General features: G+C 43.5%; 1 protein-coding gene across 2 annotated transcripts in view; it reads left to right on the forward strand.

The window, feature by feature from the left end:
• Positions 1-4,078: 4,078 nt before the first annotated feature.
• PTK2 (protein tyrosine kinase 2) overlaps positions 4,079-15,775 on the forward strand; it is a 258,855-nt gene continuing 247,158 nt past the window's right edge. For both annotated transcript variants that reach the window (XM_045560796.1, XM_045560797.1), the window contains exon 1: positions 4,079-4,222. The gene's annotated coding sequence lies outside the window, so the exon portion shown is untranslated. The remainder of the gene's footprint in view (positions 4,223-15,775) is intronic.

A 15,775-nucleotide genomic window follows, 5' to 3' on the forward strand; every position in this document is an offset into this window, starting at 1 on the left:
GGAGGGGGAGGCACCCTGCTTCAGCCGGGCATGCTCCCCACCTGGGGCCAATTGTTGCCACGTCCCCACGGGAGAAGGGCACCCACTGCAGGCTCTGCTGGCACGGATGCTGTTGCCTCCATCTCTACGTCCCTACGTTAAATTTCTGTGGAAAGTATAATTTCACACTTGTTGTAAGACCTGCATAAATAGTCTAGTTATCCTGTGAGCCCAGAATCTTCCTGAATATGATCATAGATGTGTTTTTCTCTCTCCTGGGCAAGTTGCACATTGTAGTTGTGCAACTTGGTGGTTGTGGCGACAGCCCGGGAGGGCAGGGCCCACATCATCTTTACACAGGACAGAATCTGAAGAAGGAAATCTGCTTCCAGGTCCCTCCCTCCCACTGCCCTTGCTCTGGCCCTGCTTCCCCTTTGGGCATCCTCTGCCTGCCTGCTTTCTGCCCTTCCCCCTCTCCCCATTTTACAGATGAGGACGTTGAGACTCGGAGAGATTGAGCAGCCTGCTTAGGGCACCTGGGTTGTCACATGGGGGAGCTGGGATTACAACCCATGTCTATGGGACTCCCTTTTCCATTCCACATCCCTCTGCTCCCTCCTCCCTGACCAGTCTCCAGATTCTTAACACTTGAGGGCCAGCATCTCCATGCGACATGACACGCCCGTAGCTCCAAGGGGCACATCTTACTAGACTTGAAGGTGCCCCGGCACCTGTCTCCTGGGCCTCACTTTCTCTTATTCCAGTTTCTCCAGATGGATCTGCAGGCAGGTCAGTGCCATGATGTGGGTGGTAGAGTCTTCTGGGTGACATCAGCTTCCACACCCCCATTACTGTGCATCCACCCCCTGGCTGGAAATGTGTGTTTCTACTTCCCTGCCATGAGTGAGCCCCTGCTGAGAGGGAGCCCTTACCAGACCAGAGAGGCAGGGGGCTTTTCAAGGGGGAACTGCTCCCAGGGCTTGGTGCAGCTGCTCTGCCAACATACAGGAAGCCCTTCCTGAAAGCTTCCCATGCAAGGTCAGTGCTCAGCCCACCTGGTGCAGTGCAGGAAGGGGAGAAGTCAACTGGTGTTCTCTGCTTTGTTTTTCATATGGGGTTTGAGTGACTGTGCTGGGGAGAGGAAGGAGCACAGGCTTTGCAGTTGGACAGATGCAGCCTTGAATTCCAGCCCTGCTATCTGACTCATTGCTCCTTTTTTTCTGAGACATAGTTTTCTTATCTATACAATGGGGGTGATGATAATAGTGTCTACAAAGCAGGGTTGCTATTAGAGACAGTGTATACAAGGTCTGACCCACAGGTACCCCGTAAAAGTCAGCCTTCCTTGACACTGTTCTGGTGGTCCTTTGAATATCCCATCGTCATCCAGATTATTAGTAATCCATAAAGTAATGTTATAGCTAATCAATAATACATATGCCAAGCACTCTTTTATGAGGATGGTTTATTTCCTCCCCACAACAACCTGATTTTATGTAGATCTTTTATAAGCCCCATTTTACAGATGAGAAATTGAGGCTCAGGGACATTATACAATCTGCCCAGTGAATGGCTGAACTTGTGCCTAGGTCTGTGCCAACGTTCATCTGACTCCTAAGCCTGAGCTCTTAGGCACCATAAAGTATGCCCAAGCGGTAAGATAAGACAAACCGTTGTTTCCTATTTGTCTCCCTTTTCTCCCGTTTGTATCTGTTTGCCCTTCTCATTTGCATCACTTCTTCCTGTCCTTTCCTGATTTTCTTCTTTTATTAAGCAGAAAGAATAATCAAGCTGCCCTTTAAGAACATCACTTTCAGATGTATCATGGCAAAGTACAGGAAACCAAATGTATCAGTTATGTACTGTTGTGTAACTACCCCCAAACCTATAGGCTTAAAACCGCATGCATTTTATTTGCTCACAATTCTTTGTTTTGGCAATTTGGGCTGGATTCAGCTGGGCAGTTCTTCCATTGGTCTCTCCAGGTCTCATGTGGCTGCAATTGGCTGAATGCTTGACTGGGGCTGGGTGGTCTAGTGTAGCCTCCCTCTCATGTCTGTTGGTTGACAGCTTGTTGGCAAGGGTGTCTCAGTGCTCTTCCACACGGCCTCCTCATGAGGCTAGGTTGGGCGGAAGAGGGTGAAAATGAAAGCTGCATGGTTTCTTGAGGCTTAGGCTCAAAATTTGTACATTGTCATTTACGACACCTTCTTTTGCTCAAAGCAAGTTACAAGATCCATCCACATTCAAGGGGTGAATAACTAGACTCTACCTTTTCTTGGGAGGAGCCTCAAAGAACTGGTGGCCATTCTTAGTCTACCACACTAACTGCAACCCCTTCCCCCAAAGATAACCTTAATGCAATCCCTTTTTTCCTCTCACTCCCCTCCTCCATCTTCATCTCCCATGCTCTCTTTTAAATAATAATCTCTCACTACACATCACCCAAAGCTTCATTCACTCACTCAACAAATATTTATTGTGTGCCAGGGACCCAATAGTGAACAAAATAAAATCCATGTTCTAATGAATCTAATATTCTAGTGGAGAGAGTAGACAATCAAGAAATAAACAAGAACATAGTGTTGGGCTGTGGTGAACAATAGGTGCTTTGGAGAACAGAGCAGAGTAAGGGGTGGGAGTGTGGGTGGGAGGATGGCAGGGCAGTGGGTGGTTCCTATTATATACAGGGTGGCCAGCTGACATCAATGAGGTGACATCTAAGCAGAGGCCTGAATAAAGTGAGGGAGCAAGAAGTTCCAGGAAGAGCAAATAGCAAGTGCAAAGGCCCTGAGGCTGATGTCGAAAGACACAATTCTGTATGTAGTAAAAAACAATGAACAGAAAGCCCAAAAAACTCAACTTTAGTACATTTCATTAAAGAATAAAAAGAAAACATCTGAACTTGATAATACCTAAGCAAAAGCATTTTATTGTACCTGATTCTGTTATAATAAGAGCCAAATTATAGCTCCTGATAACGTAATGTGACTCGTGTCACCTCTGAGCTTCAGGGTGTTCAGCTTTCAGGAGGACTGTGTGCGTGTCCTGCCTCCTGGCTTGTGGTTAGCATCAAAAACGACACCATAAAAATGAAAGTTGCACTGCTTCTGGTTTCATTTCCTACCGCAAGGTTGCCTGAGTGATTTTTTTTAAAGAACACAAATGGGTTATCACTTCCAGCTTAAAACCCTCCAAAAGACCCAGGAATAAACTCCACACACCTAAGCAAGGCCCCTCGACATCCGCATTTTTCAGTCTTTCCAACCCCACCCACAACACGTTCCAGTCATAACCAATCAGCTCCTCTCCCAAACTGGCTCTCCTCTCAAAAGCCCTTCTGGCAATTCCCAGCTGGGGCGGGGATTCTTCCGTCCTTTACCTGGAGAAGGCCTTCTCCAGTCTGGAGACTTAGAGGACAACTGGGCACTAGTATTAGTGAACCCAGGTCAGTTCCTTGCTGGCATTTATTTAGATAATCTGTTTCGGACCGTCTTCCAAGATCAAATCACAGCCCACTCCAGCATCAGCTACGATGCCAACAGAATTTCTGAGCCTCAGTTTCCTTATCTGCAAAAAGGGCCCAAGAACACCTCATTAGGGCCGGTGCGACGCCTGGAGAGCGCTCAGGCAAGGCGCGGGGCGCACCTCGGGTGCCGACCGCGGGGGTTCCAACTCTGCGGCCCGGCTGGAGGGATGCCGAGGAGGGAGGGCCTCCAGAGGGGCCACGTTTGGGATTTGGCGGCAGGGAAGGGCTTTCCAATCCTGCCCGCCAAGAGTGCCGCCAATGGGAGCCCCAGGACGTCCGCTCGGCTGGGCGACCCCCACCACCGTCCAGCCCAGGGCTTTCCCCAGCCAGCCGCCACGCCCTCGCGCAGCCTCCGGCCACCCCGAAACTCCGGCCCTGCAACCCCAGAGCGGACTTTGGGAGCGGAGCCTGGCAGCGTGCTGGGCATGCGCCGGTCGCGGCGCGCATGCCTGGTCCTCCCGGGAGGCGGAAGCTCGGGACGGAGGCGCAGCCGGGCGAGAGCCTCCAAGTGGGGGCGCGCGCCTCAGCCGGCTGCCGCGCACGCGCGCGGGCTCGCGCCGACTCAGCACGGCCCCGAGGGCGCGAGCCCGCCGCCGCCCGGCCGGGACCGCTGTGCGCCCGCGGCGTGAGGTGTGGGAGGGCGCGCGGACGCCGTAGCCCGGCGCCGCCCCGTCGTCGTCTGCCTTCGCCTCACGGCGCCGAGCCGCGGTCCGAGTGAGTGCGGGGCGCGGGGCGCGGGGCGCGGGCCGGGGGCTGGGCGGGTGGCGGGCCGACTCCTTCTCCGAACTGGTCGTGGGCAGGGCCGCGGCCCCGAGGGCGGAGGGGCAGAGCGGGGCCGGACCAGCCAGTCCTGGTGGCGGATGCGGCGGAGACCGGCCCCTCCCGCGCCCCTGGCCCGCCGGCGGTGGCTCCGGGAGGCCGGGGGCGCTCCGGGAAGATGGGGAGGCCAGGGGATGGGAGGAGGTTGGGGGCGCCCGAGGAGGCCGAGAGGCTCTGGGAGGCCAGGGGGCTGGAGGAGGTCTGGCGCGCCCGAGGAGGCCCGGGGGTTCGGGGTGGGGGGGCGCTGGATGGCCAGGGGGGTTCGGGAAGATAGTGAGGCTGGGGTACATGCGGAGGCCGGGATGGGGGCTCGAAGAGGTCGCAGTGTTTTGTGGGCGCACAGGGAGATGGGGGGACGGAGAGACGGGGGACTGGGGGACATTGCGAGTCCGGGGGACGTGAGGAGGCTGGGGGGGCGTCCGAGGAGGCCGAGGGCTCGGGGGGCGCGCGGGGCGGACGGAGGCGCGGAGGGACGGGAGAGGCCGGGGGGCGCGGGAAGGACGGGCCAGCCTCCGGAGCGGACCGAAAGCCTGAAAAACAAAAGGGGAGAGGAAGGAGGAGGAAGAGGGAATTCGCGGGGACGCCAGGAGGGATCGGCCGGACGCGAAACGGAGGTTCGCGGCGGCCTCGGCCTCCCTCCCGGGGCGCGGCCGCACGGGCACAGAAGGGTGGTGAGCTCCGAGGGGTCTGCGGGTGGCCGAGCCTCGAGCCCACTGCGTCCCCGAAAGCAAACCGCTCAAGTTTGATGGAGTCTTGTGGTTTTCTTCGCTGTAGCCCTAGAGCCCTCACTTGAGTCATTGTGCTGCACAAGTTTCCTCCTCTTCCCCGCCCCCAGCCCCCAACTCTGCTGCGGTGGGTTAGGTGGGACTATTTGCGGGATTTCTCTCTGGGTTCCTTTTGTAATTCTTTCTCAGAAGAAGGGGTGTATGTGTGTGTTTAATTGGTTTCGTTTAATTGCAGGATTTTGTAGCTAAATGCACTGAGGGTAAAGTTTTTTTTTTCTTTTTTTGAGCCATTTCAACAGTGTCTCATTCTTGCATAGTTAGTCTGCAGCTGGGTTTTTGGCAGTGAGACTAAGATAATAGTAATATTGTAGTAATTATGGGAACTGGTTGAAATACGTTCAAGCTGAAGGCAGTGCAAGAGTTTGGGGATTTGTATTTAAGACTTGACCATCACTGGGATTTTTACTTAGAATGTAAACATTTTCATGGTTGGAAAAACAGACCATTGCTATTTGAAATGAAATACCAGAGCCTCAACCTTAATATTTATTTGTAAAACGGGTAATGAAAATAGTCTCCTCTTCGAAAGAGAGTTGAGCACTCTGATTAGTTGTCCTGTGTTTGAAAACCTCTGAAAATTGGGACGCAGATGTGTGAATGAACTAATTAAAAGATACATAAAAATATTCAAATTTTTTTGAGATATTTTCATCCAGTTGTACTATTAACTTAATTCAAAAAACAGTGCGATATTCAAACAGGAAACTTTTAAAGGACGTTTGTTTTCCAGTATTTTATGGCTTTAATTGTTTTATATTTGTTTCTATGCTTAGTGGGGAAAGACTAGCTGAACCTACCATCTCTTTTGAACACTTTGGTTTACTAAATGCTGCAGAAATATCAAGATCAGTATTACAACATTTTCTTCTAAAGAATTTCTTTCAGGTCACTATCAAATAATCCAGTTTAATAATGAACACGGGCAAAGATTATTTAAAACACGTGTTCCCTTTTAAAGGCACTCATGGTCCCATAAGACTTAGTATAGACACTGATTAGAAGGACCTATACATCTGATTCAGAGGCGATAGATACATCAAGAAGCAAATACTTGGATAAGTAAAGACATTGAATTCAAACTTAGTTTTTACAGAATACAGGGGCAAATTCCCTAGAGGACATAGGACTTAAAAAGCCTCTTTTGAGGCTAGCAGCCCATAGAAAGTGAATAGTTATTAGGAGTGGAGTTCTATAAATGCAGCAATGAAGATCATTAGAATGTTTTTTTCTTTTCTTTTCTTTTTTTTTTTGAGAGAGTCTCACTCTGTTGCCTGGGCTAGAGTGCTGTGGCGTCAGCCTAGCTCACAGCAACCTCAAACTCTTGGGCTCAAGCAATCCTCCCGCCTCAGCCTCCCAGAGTGCTGCTAGGATTACAGGCATGAGCCACCGCACCCAGCCATTAGAATATTTTTTAACTAAGATAGTTTTTAATTAAATTCTTTATGAAAAGCCCCATGCCTGTTGTTGGAAATTATATAACTTATCCCTCAATCCTCAAAACCATGTTCTTCAGTTCTATAGCTTTTCTTGCCAAGAAGTTGGAGAAGTTGTCTAAATATAATAAGAAAATCCTATAGTTAAAAGTAGTCTCTTAGAAAATATTGATTAGCTCATGTGGAAGAAATTATATTCTATAATGTGGTAAAAAATAATTTTGAAAATGGCTATCCTTTCTTGGATGCTAATTTGATTTACAGAGGTAGGATCTTAGTTCACATCTCTAAAGATTTTTGGAAAAATTTTCTACTCTATTTTGTGGTGTTATAGTTTTTATAAAATAATTAAAATTGTCTTAAGGGTTACAAAAGATGCTATTCAAATTGTTATACAATATGTAAATCTGTCAGTTTTGAAATTAGATGTTTTCAGTTAGATACATCCTAAACTGACCTAGATTTAGACCTGGATCAAGTCTTGTTTTAAACTGCAATAACAAAGTTCTGTTTTTAAAACCACATTTGTGAAGTGCATTATTTTTGCTGGTAATATCTGAGAACAGTTTAGTTTCTGTAGTACAGGCATATCTTGGAGATATTGTGGGTTTGGTTCCAGAGTACCTCAACAAAGCGAATTATCACAGTAAAGCAAGTCACACGAATGTGTTTCCCGTTGCATATGAAAGTTATGTTTACGCTATAGTGTATTAAGTGTGCAGTAACATTATGTTAAGAAAACCAATGTACAACCTTAATTTAAAAATACTTTATTGCTGAAAAATGCAGACTGTCATCTGAGCTTTCAGCAAGTTGTAATCTTTCTGCTGTTGGAAAGTCTTGGCTCAATGTTGATGGCTGCTGACTGACCAAGGTAGTGGTTGCTGAAGGTTGGGGTGGTTGTGGCAATTTCTTAGATAACAACGAAGTTTGCTTTATCTATCATCTCCCTTCCATGAAAGATTTCTTTGTAGCGTGGGATGCTAATTGATAGCATTTTACCCACAGTAGAACTTTCAAAATTGGAGTCAATCCTCCCAAACCCTGCTGCTGCTTTATCAACTATGTTTATGTAATATTCTAAATCTTCTGTTGTCATTTCAACAGTGTTGACAGGATCTTTTCCAGGAATAGATTCCATGTCAAGAAACCACTTTTTTTGCTCACCCATAAGAAACAACTCCTCATGTGTTCAGGTTTGATCCTGAGATTGCAGCAATTCAGTCACATCTTCAGGCTCCACTTCTAGTTCTCTTGTTCTTTCCACCACATCTGCAGTGACTTATACCATTGAAGTCTTGAGCCCCAAGTTATCCATGAGGGTTGGAATCAATCTCTTTCAAACCCCTGTTAATGGTAGTATTTTGACCTCGTCCCATGAATCATGAATGTTAATGGCATCTAGAATGGTAAATGCTTTCCAGAAGATTTTCAATGTACTTTGCTGAGATTCCATCTGATTCCTTCAAAGAAATCACTATCTATAGCAGTTACAGCTTTATGAAATGTATTTGTTAAGAATAAGACTTGAAAGTCAAAATTACTCCTTGATCCCTGGGCTGCAGAATGGATGTTGTTAGCAGGCATGAAAACCTTCATTTCCTTGTACATTGCATCGCAGTCAGAGCTCTTATGTGAACAGGTGCATTGTCAATGAGCAGTAATCTTTTGAAAGGAATCTTTTTCTTCTGAGCAGTAGGTCTCAACAGTGGGCTTAAAATATTGAGTAAACTGTACTGAAAACATACATGCTGTCAACCAGGCTTTGTTGTTGCATTTCTATAGCACAAGCAGAGTAGATTTAGCATCATTCTTAAGGACTCTGGGATTTTTGGAATGGTAGATGAGCATTGGCTTCAGCTGCGTTATCCCCTAACAGGAGTCTGTCCTTTGAAGCTCTGAAGCCAGGAATTGACTGACTTCTCTAGCCAGGAAAGTCCTAGATGGCATTTTCTTCCAGTAGAAGGGTGTTTCATCTACACTGAAAATGTGGTGTTAGTATAGCCACCTTCATCAGTGATGTTAGTTACATCTTCTGGATAACTTGTTAAAGCTTCTTCATCAGCACTTGCTGCTTCACCTTGCACTTTTGTGTTATGGAGATGGCTTCTTTCCTTTAACCTCATGAACCAATTTCTGCTAGCTTCTAGCTTTTCTTCTGTAGCTTCCTTACCTCTCTCAGCCTTCACAGAATTGAAGAGAGGCCATGTTCTGGATTAGGCTGTGGCTTAAGGGAGTGTTGTGGCTGGTTTGATCTTCTGTCCAGACCACTAAGACTTTCTCCATATCAGCAGTGGGGCTGTTTTGCTTTCTTACCATTTTTGTGTTCACTGGAGTAGCACTTATATTTCCTTCAAGAACTTTTCCTTTGCATGGATAACTTGGCTGTTTGTGTAAGAGGCCTAGCTTTTGGCTTTTCTTGGCTTTCAACATGCCTTCTTCACTAAGCTTAATTATTTCTAGGTTTTGATTTAAAGTGGGAGAGGTAAAAAAAATAAAATGGGAGAGATAGGAGTCTTTCTTTCTCTTGAACACTTAAAGGCCATTGTAGGGTTATTAATTGGCCTAATTTCAATATTCTTTTGTCTCGGGGAATAAGAACGCCCCAGGAGAGGGAGAGAAAGGGGAAACAGCTCCTGGTTGTTAGAGCAGTCAGAACATACACAACATTTATTAAGTTTGCTGTGTTATATAGGTGCAGTTCATGGTGTCTCAAAACAATTACAACAGTAACATCAAAGATCACTGATCACAGATCACTGTAACATAATAATAATGGAAAAGTTTGAAATACTGCGAGAATTACCAAAATGTGACATAGAGACACAAAGTGAGCATATGATGTTGGAAAAATAGCCCTGATAGGCTTGCTTGAGGCAGGATTGCCACAGACCTTCTTCAGCTTGTAAAAAACACACTGTGAAGAGAGCAATAAAGTGAAGCACAATAAAATGAGGTATGCCTGTACTTTATTTTGCTTCAAGCTCCAGTTTAAGAACACATTTTCAGTCTGGGCGTGGTGGTGCACATCTGTAATCTCAGCTACTTGGGACGCTGAGGTGGGGGGATTGCTTGAGTCCAGTAGTTCTGGGCTGTAGTGTGTAATGCCAATCAGATGTCTGGACTTCGTTTGGCATCAATATAGTAACCTCCCCCAAAAGGGGGACCACTGGGTTGCTTAAGGAGGGGTGAACTGGCCCAGGTTGGAAATAGAGCAGGTGAAAACTCCCCTGTGGATTATTAGTGGGATTGCACCTGTGACTAGCCACTGCACTCCAGCCTGAGCAACAGTGAGACCCTGTCTCTTAAAAACACATTTTTAAAAAAATTTTATTTATTTAGAGATGGTCTCACTCTGTTGCCCAGGCTGGAATGCAGTGGTGCAATCATGGCTCCCTGCAACCTCAAAATCCTGGGCTCAAGCCATCCTCCTGCCTCAGCCTCTGGGGGTAGGGTTGTGGGGACAACACATTCTCACTACCATTTCCCCTTACTAAAATTTCTTAAGTAATTAGCAATAAATTGCTGTGGGGTTCTTTGAGAATTTTTACCGATACCTGTATGAATTATTTAAAAAGCAAGTTTTAAAATTTGGGCGAAGTAAGTGACCTTACTTGAATCAATAGTTATATACTTCAGAAAGTTTATGAATGCATCTAAGCATCCAAATGTTGCTGATCAATCCTGAGACTGGGATGGAAAATGGTGAAAAGCAGTTTCAGCTCGTCCTTTGGTGCACCTGTGGCTTACTGATCTCATCACACTGCATTGGGAAGTTATTTTTTGACCTCTCTTCTGTAAATTGCTCTTAATAGTGGATTATTTGAGCCTTTTCTTGCTTTTTCTCTCTGTGGACATTTTGGGAAAGGTTAATTTCGTTTATTTCATTTCATGACTACCAAAAGGCAGCCTAGTGCAAGAGAAATGACATTTGTGTCTACCAGTTTCTGGTATTGATTTCTAGGAATTGTGCCAAATTTTATTCAGAACTGCTTAAATGTGTTTCTGATTATAAAGCGGTAGAGGAACCCCCTCTGTCTGTATCTATAACAATTTTTTTTTTAGCGGGTTCTATGATGGAAATAAAATTCAGATAAGCATACATGTTTCAACACTCAGTTTAAATGGAATTTTCAGCAGTGCTGTTAATTATAGCCTGATTTGCATAAACACTAATGAAATGGTTTATAGACAAGAGTAGGAAATAGATGTTTTTGCCTTTATGGCACTATTTCCGCTCTTTAGCAGTTGGAAGCTTCAGAAAAGCACTGGTTGCATCACCACAAAGTTTACCTTTTTTTTTTTGAGACAGTGTCTTGGTCTGTCACCCAGGTTCTAGTGCATGCAGTGGTGTCATCATAGCTCCCTGCAGCCTCAAACCTCCCAGGCTCAAGCAATACTCCTGTGTCAGCCTCCGGAATAGCTGGGTCTACGGGTCTTTGCCACCACACCTGGCTAATTTTTCTATTTTTTGTAGAGGTGAGGTCTCACTATGTTGCTCAGACTGATCTTGAACCCCTAGCCTCAAGCAGTTCTCCCGCTTTGGCCTACCAAAGTGCTAGGATTATAGGCGTGAGCCATTGTGCCCAGCTTCACATGTTTACCTATTTTTAAGAACATCAAGGTGTTTCCTTACAAACTTTAATTAAATTTTATCTATTTAATTAAAACATAATCCTAGCTAAATCTTACTGATATGTTTCCATTTACTATAAACTCATTTTTCAGAAACAAATGACTAAAATCTTATATTTCAATTTTATCCAACAATAGATTAAGAACAATAATATTTACTGGGCACCCACATGGGTACCATGTGTTATTGGTGTTATTGTCTTTTTATAGGTAAAGTATATCTGGGACAGCCTCTGTACTGTTTCATTTGTTACACACCATGTGCCAAACCTGAGCTGAGTGTTATAATGCTTTATCTCCTTTATTCCTCAGGAGAACTGTTGAATTGTAGGTGCTATTTATATCCTCATTTTATAGATGAAACGCTGGAAGTTTAGAATTAGAGTAGCTCATCCAGGGTCACTCCGCTCACAAGTGGTGGATCCTGGGCAGCCAGCTCCTAACAGCATGTGGCCTCCGGGACTGGAAAAGTCACAGTAGTCTTAAAACTTAACCCAGTTTCCTGAAGTAGGAGTAAATAGTATGCAAGTATAAATTACCGTGCCTGGAAAGTTTTAAGTAATGCCATTTTCTGTTTGAATCTGACACTTTGAGAACATGAAATTGTGATCTGGCCAACATAGTATTAACAAGCATTTTAATGACTGTATCACAATTATTTAATTATTTTGTTTTTTAGTATTAACCTGCTTAATTATCTGAATCAATTTAGAATTAAATAAAAATATATAATGCCTGGAGCACTGGTTGATGCTTCTTATTTGCCAAAGGACATGCTTTAGTAACCTCCACGTTTTCCATTGGTGATTTTTCTTGGGATGGTGTTGTTTATGATAGGAACACAGTTCTGTAGGAAGCAAGGGAAAAAATTGCATATTTCTCCTCACACAGGTTGAGCCCCTTGTGGTAAATCCTAGCATTTATAATATCTAACAGATTGCTGCTCTATAAATGTTTCTGAAATGAATGTATTCATTTTCTCCAATTTAGAATTTTCCATCCTGCTTTTAAGACTTGACATACTCTGCTCCATTATTTGGGGCCAGTGGATCAAAACCAAAGCTCAGAAGAACCTAAAAAGTCATGTTTGTGGATTGTTTATGCCTAGGATCTCTTTCCTGCCCCCATATTCTTTATTAAAATTCCTGCATTTTGTGGTTTGGATTCTGCTGTGACCTGTAGATGCTTGTTGTGTCTACTTCTCTCTTGACCAGAGCACTATACCTTTGTTGGACTGATGAAAGAGCATAATGCTTTTTTTTTTTTTTTTTGAGACAGAGTCTCACTCTGTTGCCTGGGCTAGAGTGCTGTGGCATCAGCCTAGCTCGCAGCAACCTCAAACTCCTGGGCTCAAGTGATCCTCCTGCCTCAGCCTCCCGAGTAGCTGGGACTACAGGCATGTGCCACCATGCCTGGCTGATTTTTTTCTATATATTTTTAGCTGTCCAGATCATTTCTTTCTATTTTTAGTAGAGATGGAGGTCTCGCTCTTGCTCAGACTGGTCTCGAACTCCTGACCTCCAGCAATCCTCCCGCCTCAGCCTCCCAGAGTGCTAGGATTACAGGAGTGAGCCACCGCACCCTGGCCTTAATGCTTTTATATGTTATGTATTTTTTAGGGATTGTTTGTTGTCTTGTGAGAATGTAAGCTCTGTGAGGGCAGAAACTTGGTTTTATACACTATTGAAACCCCAGTGTCTGACAAAATAGTACGTATTGAGTAAGTCAGTGAGAGAACCCAGGCACATTTATTATTGGAGAACTGTTTGTTGTGTCAGTCAGCTGTCTGTTGTTGCCTTGGTGAAGAATATCATTTAAAAACCACATAGGAGACTTAATACCAGGGAAGAACTTGGATTATCTGTGTTTTTACCTTTGTCTCCTTTATTTTTAAATAACTACTGTCATCAGACTTGGGCCAGGAAAAAAATACTGCTCTGCCCCTTTACAGTTTTGAAATTTTCTTTTTTTCTAGAAGTCAATCCTGTAGGAATTGATCTTGTGTTCATTTGGACTTATTCTGAGTTCTGAAGACACATAAAATTGCTTAAAGTGATACAAAATGAGTGGGATTTTTGATTACTGATACAGAAGCTCTAATATATCTTTTACTAATCAGCTGGATTCACTGGATGCTTTACAAGGTTTTAACATTATGCGCCGAAACCATTTGAAAGAACCGTCTTCCTTATTACTGAAGTGCCAATTATACAATATGCCAGCTCATCCTTGACCTTGTTCAAAGAGTCTTTTACTGCCATGCTACTGTTCAGATAAAACATTTTGAAAGTGACAGGTCAAAATACCCTCACTCAAGTAAGGATAGTCAACATTTGGGTACAAAATCTCTTCCTTCCTGAGATTTTGGAGTTTGCTTCTCATTGGTGTTCCTATAGTCTTGCTATATTGTGAGGGGGTAACTCATACACACACATTCCAGCAAACTCCAGGACGTTTTCAGTGCTTCACAAAGTAGTAACAGGACTGCAGCATCACCATCATTTAGATATTTGCCAGAAATGCAAATGAGCCCTTATCTCTGACCTGCTGAATCAAACTCTGGGGGTGGGACCCAGCAAGCTGTTTTAACTTGCTTCCTAGGTGCTTTGATGCATGCTAATGTTTGTGAACCACTGCCTTAGAGTTTTGAGATAAACGAAGGTCATAGCAGATAAAAATCAGTCTTGAGATATGTGTTTGATCTCTTCTTGACTGCTTCATTTTGCTAGAGAGATTGCCCTTACTTCAGGAATCTAAATATGTTAGGATTTTCAGAATCTTGGGAAGACCTCACAACTACTTTTGTTTAGGGATTTTGATGTTTTATGCTGAGGCTGCTTAATTCTTTTGAATCCTGGTTTGGAATTTAAATGAACAATTTTACATTGAAATAGCAGTTTGAATGGATCCTGGGTTTGTGGCTTTTGGCAAATAGCTGGAGAGTGGATGTACATATTAGTGCTTAAGGCAGAAGTTCCGTGGTGGTTCTGTTTTGGTGCTGAAAAGTTGGTTAGCATGTACTAGCGTTGGTGGTTGCCAAGTCTTGGGGTGACGACTAATGAAGCTGCATTGCGTGAATTGATTTTTATGCCTAGTGTTGAGTTTTTATCTAAATTTAATACATTCTTTGGTCCTTTCCGTTTTTCCTAAGAAAAAGGCTAAATAAAAGTCTATAAAGATGAAATTGGTGATGTGCCTTGTATCTATTATGTCTTATGCAGAATTAGATGTATTACTTGGCAAAGAATATTGTAAGCTCAGGGACAGGGATTCTATATTATTCTTTAGGTATATTTGAGGCCCACCCCCGTTTGCTCATATAACTATTGTAGGTGGTTAGTAAGTAATTTGTTTAATGAATGAAGAAGAGTCCCGTTTTGCCAAGGTTCTCTGGGTTATCAGTGTGTTGGTAATTGAGGAATAGAGATAAATGAGAGCACTGGAAAAAGTTTCAGAAAAAATTTGAAGGGAATCAAGTAAAAAGACTAAAGTGAATGGCTTTGTGGAGATTTTATTATAAGGGGTGTTTAAATATATCAAAGTTGTTACAAAGATAGAGAAGAGTTAGAGATAAACTGATGAAATTAATTAATCTCAAAACAATGAGAAGAATGTTTCCATGTGAATTTCCCCCATGATCAAACTTCTACTCAACTGTGCAGCTTAATGAAAGCAAAAATAATATAAATTAGATAGTGAGGAGAAGCTATCTGGAACAACTTCTTTCTCCTCAAAATTGGTCAAGTGGAGTTAAAGTTATAATTTATAGTCAGTTACAGACAATAACCAGCATTAAAAATGTACTTCTAAGAGTGCTTGGCCTAGAGTAGCTTTTCAGTAAATGTTAGTAAATGATTCTCCTGTTACTTGTCACTAAAAAATTAGGCTCCAGCCACTGGCCATTCTTCTCTTACTACTTCTTAAGCACGGCTCCCTCTTTGGTCTTGTAATCTGTCTCCCCTCTGTGCACCCTTCTGGTGGTTTCTGCAGTGTTGCCACTTTGTTGTTTTAAATAGCTTTTTTCTGATTGTAATGAGGTTGTACTTTTTTTTTTTTTTGTACATTTACTGGCCATTTGGATATTTTTCTATTAGGTCTTCTTTTTTTTTTCTTCATTGATTTGTAGCTTCTTTATATATTCAGAATACATGTCCTTTGTTATATATTTTGCCACTATCTCCTCCTGTTTTGTGGTGTTTAGTTTCACTGACTCTTAAGACGTTTTTGGGATAAACAGAAGTTTAATGTAGTCCAGTTCATTGGTCTATTCCTTTATAGTTAGTGCTTTTTGTGTCTTTTCCTGACCTGAGGTCATGAACTAATTCCTCTGTTATTTTCTAAGTGTCTTACAATTTTGCCTTTCATCTTTAACTTTATAATTCACTTGGAATTGGTTTTGGTGTATAGAATAAAGAAGGGCCAGTTTTATTAAATGTGGACATCTAGTTGTCTCAACACCGTTTACTGAAAAGAGCATGTTTTTCCCTGAAGTTCTGTGATGCTGCCTTTGTTGTAAATCAAGGGTCTGTATATGTGAGTGTCTGTTTTTAGACTCTATTTGATTTCACTAGGACTAAGCTGTTTAGATTATTATA

The sequence above is a fragment of the Lemur catta genome, chromosome 9, assembly GCF_020740605.2.
Source record: "Lemur catta isolate mLemCat1 chromosome 9, mLemCat1.pri, whole genome shotgun sequence".
Lineage (NCBI taxonomy): Eukaryota > Metazoa > Chordata > Mammalia > Primates > Lemuridae > Lemur > Lemur catta.